At 37.0% G+C, this 7881-nt stretch overlaps 1 pseudogene; it reads right to left on the bottom strand.

The window, feature by feature from the left end:
- Nucleotides 1–2663: 2663 nt before the first annotated feature.
- Nucleotides 2664–7815, bottom strand: LOC113326436 (annotated as a pseudogene).
- Nucleotides 7816–7881: the final 66 nt, after the last annotated feature.

Genomic DNA, 7881 nt, shown 5'->3' with positions numbered 1-7881 from the left:
TAATCACATTCAACTAAATTCCCATTGGCCTAGTACTGTATACCATTACAAAACATGTTTCACTTTTGTGGAATTTGATCAATTTTCACATGCAGGGATAAAGTTTCGACTATCACTGGAATACATGATATACATTTGATCCGTGGGCAATTGTTAGAGTCTGATGACAGCATAAGCAGTGCCCCAGTGGTGCCGTGGTGGTAGTGGAACATTCCAGGTAAACCGTTTGTATCCCTCATTGCACATACTTGAAGTTTTAAAGTGAACTTGAGGTTTTTGTACTGAGATTAATATCATTCTCACTGTACATAACTCACAAATCACAACGTCCCAAACTCACATTTCAAGTAGGAAATAAAGCGGTTAATCATAAGTTTACATGAAACCAAAAGAGCTAAGGAGTTGGTCATTTCGAATTTCTCCTAGAAATTTTGTCGAACAACTGATGATGAAATCCAAATTTCAGCTTTTACTAATGAAACTGAGTAGGATGAAATCCAAATTTCAGCTATATTACTAATGAAATAGAGTAGTAACTGTAAGTTTGCAACCTAAAATGAATATCAAATATCAGCATATTAGTACATAATTTTTTTTATATTAGTTAGATATATCTTATTTATTTATTATCTTGAATCACAAAATAATAATATTTTTTTATTTGATATTTAAGATAAGTTATTATAAGAGGGTTTAGTTGGTAACCGAGCAACAAGCTGGGCACCAACCCTTTTCTGAATACCAACACCGAATTCGGGGATGAGACCAATCTATTGATAAACCCAGGTTTTCGATCGCCGGAGTTTACCTCTAGAGCTCATCACCGGGTTTATTTATTTAGATCGATAAATTAGGAAATTTATTAAGAACAATTTACAGCATAACAAGATCGATCGATGAGGGACACATCCTCTGCCGATATCTCCTAATGGGGCATGCGTTTTGACAAGTACAATCTATCTGGAGAGGTACTCAACTCTCCAACTGAATACCCCGTTACCCGCCTCATCCCTACACCTATTATTTCATAGGTTTCCGAACCATCTAAACATCCGTGCCAATCCACATCAACATATACGATATATATATATATATCCATCATTCCATCCAAATTGGAATAAACAACACATATTTGGCGCTTCTTTCTTACGTCGTATTGGCTTTTCATTAGCCGAGAGAGTACATGTCATTTAAGTTAGCCTCTAATACAATTTTGCTATGACATTATCTTAATTAACGTTGTATAGAAAATTCGTTTATACTTTATACTAGGTTCGTTCTTGATTAGTGTTATTTGTACACGCAAACTTAACTAATCAAAGACATTAGTTAAATCTATATATGGTCCCATCACAATAGCTATGAAAATAGATACTGTAATTTTTATCAATGTCTTTGATTAGCTGGAACTTGTTGTTCGAGAAATAAATAATGTCTGAAATTCTCTTACTTGATCAAATCATCTAATAGTGGGATGGATGGAGTACAATATATATAGTTTTGTATAAACATAGAACTAACAGTGCCAATAGGGTCCAGTTTCGTTCGGTAATTAAGTTTTTGTTACATGACTGATTAATTGTCTATGGATATCAGAAATATTTGAAATCGAAAGCTCAAAAGGCCCGGGAGGATCGCTAAATTGGGATGATTTACAGAAGATGAAGTATACATGGAACGTCGCATGTGAAGTAATGAGATTAGTACCACCTTGTCAAGGGACTTTCAGGGAAGCCATTGCTGACTTCAACTATAAAGGATATTCCGTGCCAAAGGGATGGAAGGTATAATAACCAAATCTCTTAATCAATTTTCCTTTGCAATTCTACGTCTCAAATTGTTAGCATCAAATATTTCTATAATGTATGTAGTTGTTGGAGCCAACATCCGACGCACAAGAACTCAGATTACTTCTCCGAACCTGAAAATTTTGATCCGACAAGATTTGAAGGTAAAGGACCAGCTCCATACACGTATGTACCATTTGGAGGAGGACCACATATTTGTCCAGGAAAAGATACAACAAAACTCCGGATATTAGTGTTCATTTACCATGTAGTGAGAAAGTACAAATGGGATAATGTATGGGTTTTGATAGGCACATCGTCATTTAAGCATCGTGTGTGCATCGAGAGGGTTCTGACGGTCCCAGATCTTGGGTTCTCAACATCAGGAGGGGGTGGGCGGGCGTGGGCCCCACCCCCTCTCACACGGTGCATGGTATATGTATCATTTTCGATAATGTGTTCCTAAATGAAAAAGTTCCTTCATACCCATTTCCAAGGCCTGTTGACGGTCTTCCTGTTCTACTTCAACCTAGGATTGTATTAAGTAAAGGGTAAATCATTTGTGTTAGATGTGTACGAACTATGCACTTACCGGTGCACGGTTCATGGTATATGTATCATTTTCGATAATGTATTCCTAGATGAAAAAGTTCCTTTATACCCATTTCCAAGGCCTGTTGACGGTCTTCCTGTTCTACTTCAACCTAGGATTGTATTAAGTAAAGGGTAAATCATTTGTGTTAGATGTGTACGAACTATGCACTTACCGCGTGAATGAACTTAATTTATTTTGAACTATCGTTCAGAAAAAAACGAACTCACGAATCATACTTACTCATCAAGCAAATAGCTAAAGAAAATTACATCAATAAGGTACTAACTGAATTTGTTTGATTTGGATATCCTCGGGTTTTTGAGCACGCGACAATATTCTCCAAGAGCCATTAGTGGAAAAACACTTCTATACGATGCATAATGCATCATACAATTCTTCATGAATACTCCTCCCATCTTCTCTTGTGGAAAATCGCCATTTTCCATTTGATTATTGATTAATACCTTTGCGGCAAGATGCAGAGTCGCTAGATCCTTTTCTGCCTGTGTTCAGAATATTTCATGGAAAAAAAAAAGAATTATCGTGAGCAAGATTATTTTATCAACAATGCTTGGCAGACCAAGAAAAAAAACTCCCTAAAAACCCGACTCTCACATATTTTGCTTGGTAGGTGTAAAATGCATAGAGGACACTGCATATATCTGCAACTTACTTGGCCGGCATAAATGAGACCCATCAAAGCCCATGCTGTATGTATCAAGGTTATCTCATCACCTTCCAGTGGAACAAATTCCTGTAATGATAAGAGTCAGTAACCGGGATTCCTAGATAAATATATATGATATGCTTACATTTTCCCTTTATATAGCTTAATGTAGTAAGGTCTTACGTATACCTTCTTTGGGCATGAAAGGTAACTCTCGCCCCACCCTCCAGAAGTTTTCTGTGTTGATAGCAAAAATTGGCAACCCTTACGAACAGCTGAGCTATTGTTGCAATTTTTCCCGGATGCTGCTAGACCTTTCAGGGGGTACCATGTAGCATAAATAAAACATATTCCCCAGCTTCCGTACCTGAGAAAAAATCACAAGATGATCATACTGTCTACTCTCTAGGGATATACTACGCATTTAATGGTTTGTCACAGACAAAGAACTGTATACACATACCATGAGCCGTTAGGTTTTTGCTGACTTTCAATGAAATGTACAGCCTTGTGTATGAAATTCTCAATTTCTATTCTTCGATGTCCAGGATGCACCTTCATGAATAACACTAGAGCTTGAACTGCGGATGCAGTGCCCTCGACATATCTACAAACCAGTTCTCCAGAGCATTATTATTGTTGCATGCATAAACTAAAGATCAAGAATAAAATTCACAGAAATGAGTCAGTCAATTAAGTTACGTACACATGTTCGACGACAATGTGCTCGAAGCATTCCGATGGATTGAGAAACTATAAATCATAACACAGTCCTCATTCGTTAGCATAAATTATGGAATGGATGTGTCCTGAGATGTTAATGATCAACTTGAATTACCTCCAACCATTTTGGTGATGTTGCGGGATCCCATACTGCCATACCACCATTTGGGCTCTTCAAATACGATTATATAGATTTGTTAATTCATAAATTTACTCAGCTGTTATGCTTTTGTAGAATGAAAAGCAACTACTTTCTTACTTGTAGAGTCAAGAGGAACTCAACGGAGTCATACAAATTCTCCGCGGGCATTTTCTCACCAACAATTTCAGCCTCCATTTGTGAGAGTAAGAGCCAACACTGTTAAACATTAAGATTGATAGTTAAAATTTCTTTTGACTTGTTATGATTCACGATTCAAAGTGCTTGCTTGTAATGTAATTTTATTACCGTGAGACCTTCAGCAGTACAATCTGAAACTTGTAAGCCATGATCTCGGTCAGAAAGAGTCCATGCTCCTTTTGATATGTGATTAAACATTTTTCGAAAATCCCCTTGGCGGTTATCTTTAACCTGTGAATTATATAGATATGATCTCAGAAAGGTAATTAGATAAAACCCAGCACCTAAATTTTGATCGTGAGCATATATATTATACAATGTAAAGAACCTGAGAATATTTGATGCATTCGTGTCCTTTTCGAAGAACTCCAGCCAACCGCATTTCGTCAATAAGATCACCACTTGCTAAAAGTGCTTGAAGGCTAAAAGCAGTATCCCATGTTTGGCTACCTATGCTCTACAATTAACAAATGAGAATAGTCATCTAAATATCATCCTACCCTAAGCTTGATTAATATTATCGTTCGAAAATCATATACGTACGTGCATTCTGAGTCCATCTTCAGCCAGCCATAAGTAATCTGGGACCCTTGCCAAATGCTTTTTGAATGCATCAGAATTTGACGCCTCCACCCATGAAGCCAACATACATAATGCCTGCAGATATATACAGTTCTTTGTTAGCATGTCTAACATATACACAGTTTGGATATAGTAAAACCTACTATGGTTTGAATAAGATTGAACTTGGGTTCAGCAAGTCTGACTCTTACATTCCTTGTATTATGATTATCTAACTCGTTTTTTTTATTATAGACCTAGTCGATTGTGAATATGTTATTCACATATGAAAAAATCATCATGCTGCTTCAAAAAAAAAAAAGAATAACATGCAGAATTTTGATAAACACTATAATGTCTTCTTCAAATATGATAAACAGTATGCTCAATTTGATTTTTCTTTTCTTTTTTATGTAATCAGCCATGTTAAACTCCTATCAACCTACCTGATTCTGAAGAGTGTTTTCGCCATTAAGTAAAATATATAGGGCAGGTAGGAGGAAAAAGGATTAGCCGGTCAGAAATTATGGGGCAATTCCCTGGTAGTGATAATATATACCTTTCCAACACAACCAGTGGTAATATAGCGAGTTGTCTCATCTGAGTAATGAAGATGATCTGAAGTTGCTCGTAAAGCTTTTTCTCTCACTTTTGAAAACGGCCATCTTTCTAAAAGCGGCTCCGCGATTTTGTGGAGGGAATCCCACAACAAATTTTGGGCTAGTGAATGGGAGCAGTAGAGATCTTCCTGCATATAGTATATTAAATGAAGATATAACAAATCACTGCATCAAAATAACAAATTTGCATCTTTTGTAAGCAAATTGCAGATGTTTTGTACAGAGTTGTGAACAACATGGTATGTACAAAGTGAAGTGAGTAACTGAAATGCCTATGCCTAATAGCTTCTATATGGTTTATCTAGTTTAAATAATTAAAATAAGTAAAATACCTTAGCGCAGGCATGGCGAGCATTGTTCCAATTGATTTCACAGTATGGTTGAATATAAATTTCGTCTCTTAAGGACAAAATCAGATCTGTGATAGTTGCAACGAATCTCTTCCCATATAAATAAGACATTGGCATGTAAACGGATCGACAGTAGACCCACATCTTTCCTGCAATTTCATAACAAATGGATAAATACTCCCTCTACCCGATGGAAAGGTTCGCATTTAGTAGTGGATGCATTAGATATTTCCGATAACTTCTCCCTCAACAATGATAATGAGGTATTGCATGATCAGGTTAAGCCAAACGATTGCTTCTTGGCCAATGAGTCGAAGGTCTACTAAAGTAATTGTATTCCATGATCAGGTTAAGCCTAACTTTTACTTCTTGGCCAAGGAGTCGAAGGTCTTCTAAACTATTTTAGCCGATATCAAGAAAGAAGTGCAATTTCTCCGCTGGTTATACGAATTACATAACACTTTTTCCCGTATCCATTAATCATGGTATCGTTGTATAAAGAGGTCTGGAATTTAGATCCTGCTTGATTTTGGGTTAGTACGAATTTTGTTTCTTTTTCTCCTTAGCACTACACCAAGATCAGAATATGGCAACTTTTCAAATTGTGTAACTTCTCAGTTCATTTGATTTCAAAATGGCTTTAATTGTAACCAGGGGTTTTTCTGTTTCCAAAGAATCTAGCAACGTTCATTTGTTTCCCGTTGCTAAGATCCTTCGCCGAGAGAATTTAGCAACGGTACAGCAGCCCCTGCTAAAATCTGCAACAAGGTGTTTTGCAACTCCTAAATACTGATCCGAAATTTTCAGCAACGGTATAAATGCGCTGTAGAACCCATGTACTGGTGGTCTACTGCAGCAATCTTTGTGAAACGGAAAAACAACAAGTGTGCAAACCTGGATGCATGGGTAACATAGAAGGAAGAAGCCAAAATTCAGGGGGCATCGGATTACATCCTGACCAGTCATATATTCCAAGTACCTGCATTACACCCCTTTATTATTATTTTTTATTTTATTTTTATAAAATTCAATGAAATTAAGGACCCTGGGATTTTCTTCATGTTATACTACAATAGAAAGCTGTTCGCCTAAGTTAGCATAATCATCAACAAACTCGACAACAAATGACCATCATATGCATCGAAAGCCAAGTTTTCCCCCAAGATGGTATCAAGGTTGCACCACCATGATCAAGTATCCATTTTCGTGCTCTCGGACAAGCACCGGCTTGACCACCGTCCGGTCCTTCTCCTAATATTCACATACAAATGTAGTTCAATGTTGTCCCAAACATGGTACTATGTCCCTCCATATGAAACCCGAAACCTCCATCTTCATTCTACAAATATATCAATGGACTTTCAAGTTGGATTTTGTAAACAACTCCAGAATCAGCCTCTCTCGTGGATGAGTAATTTCTGAACTTCCCATCTATAGTAAGTCAAAAGAACTCACCTGATGACAGTACATATAACGTAGACTCTCCTTTATATGTTCTCGCGACAGTAAAATTGTATTAAGATTTCCAGTGATATATAGGGCGATAACCTGCATTCAGTTACTGATTGGTTAGATATTTAAGTTGTGCTTTTACAAGAGAATTACTCCAGTAACTTACTAACGGTGGCATGTAAAACATTGGTCCCCCGATTTCAGCAGCCCAGTGACCGTCGTCTGTCTGCAGGGTAGAATAAAATCGGATTGCTCTCTTTAAGGTTATCGTTGTGGCTTCATAAGTAACTTCTTCATCGTCATTTATCTTCACCGGCGGTATACTTAGATCAAATCTACCTTTATTTTCCCTCAGTTGCTAGTATACATGATAAAAAAAAATGTCATGTCATTGTTAAAATGAAACTCATAAAGAATGGTTTTTGCGCATAAGATACTCCATCAGATATATGCATATATATTCTCTATGTATGGCATTGAGCAACCCGGGATTAAGAAATTGGAATTCTGTACCTGTAATCGCAATATGGCATCTCCGCTGGTTGGAACTTCGAATCTATTATTGAAATACTGCTGACGAGCCTTTTCAACTTCAGCTCTCTCTTCAGGAGTCCCAGCATGAGGATCAAATTCCCAAATTTGTCTTCCGGCAAAGTTATTGGTGCTAAAAAGCCATTGACTAAATGGTCCTTCGTTACTCGATACCCTGAGTTTCCACATCTATGCGTACCTGGACGATAATTATACGTTTATAGGAATACATAAAAAGTTTAGTTATTGCTTATA

This window comes from Papaver somniferum, unplaced genomic scaffold (assembly GCF_003573695.1).
Source record: "Papaver somniferum cultivar HN1 unplaced genomic scaffold, ASM357369v1 unplaced-scaffold_10, whole genome shotgun sequence".
Classification (NCBI taxonomy): Eukaryota; Viridiplantae; Streptophyta; class Magnoliopsida; order Ranunculales; family Papaveraceae; genus Papaver; species Papaver somniferum.
The sequence above is the reverse complement of the archived record's forward strand: the minus strand, read 5'-3'. Positions and strand labels throughout refer to the sequence as shown.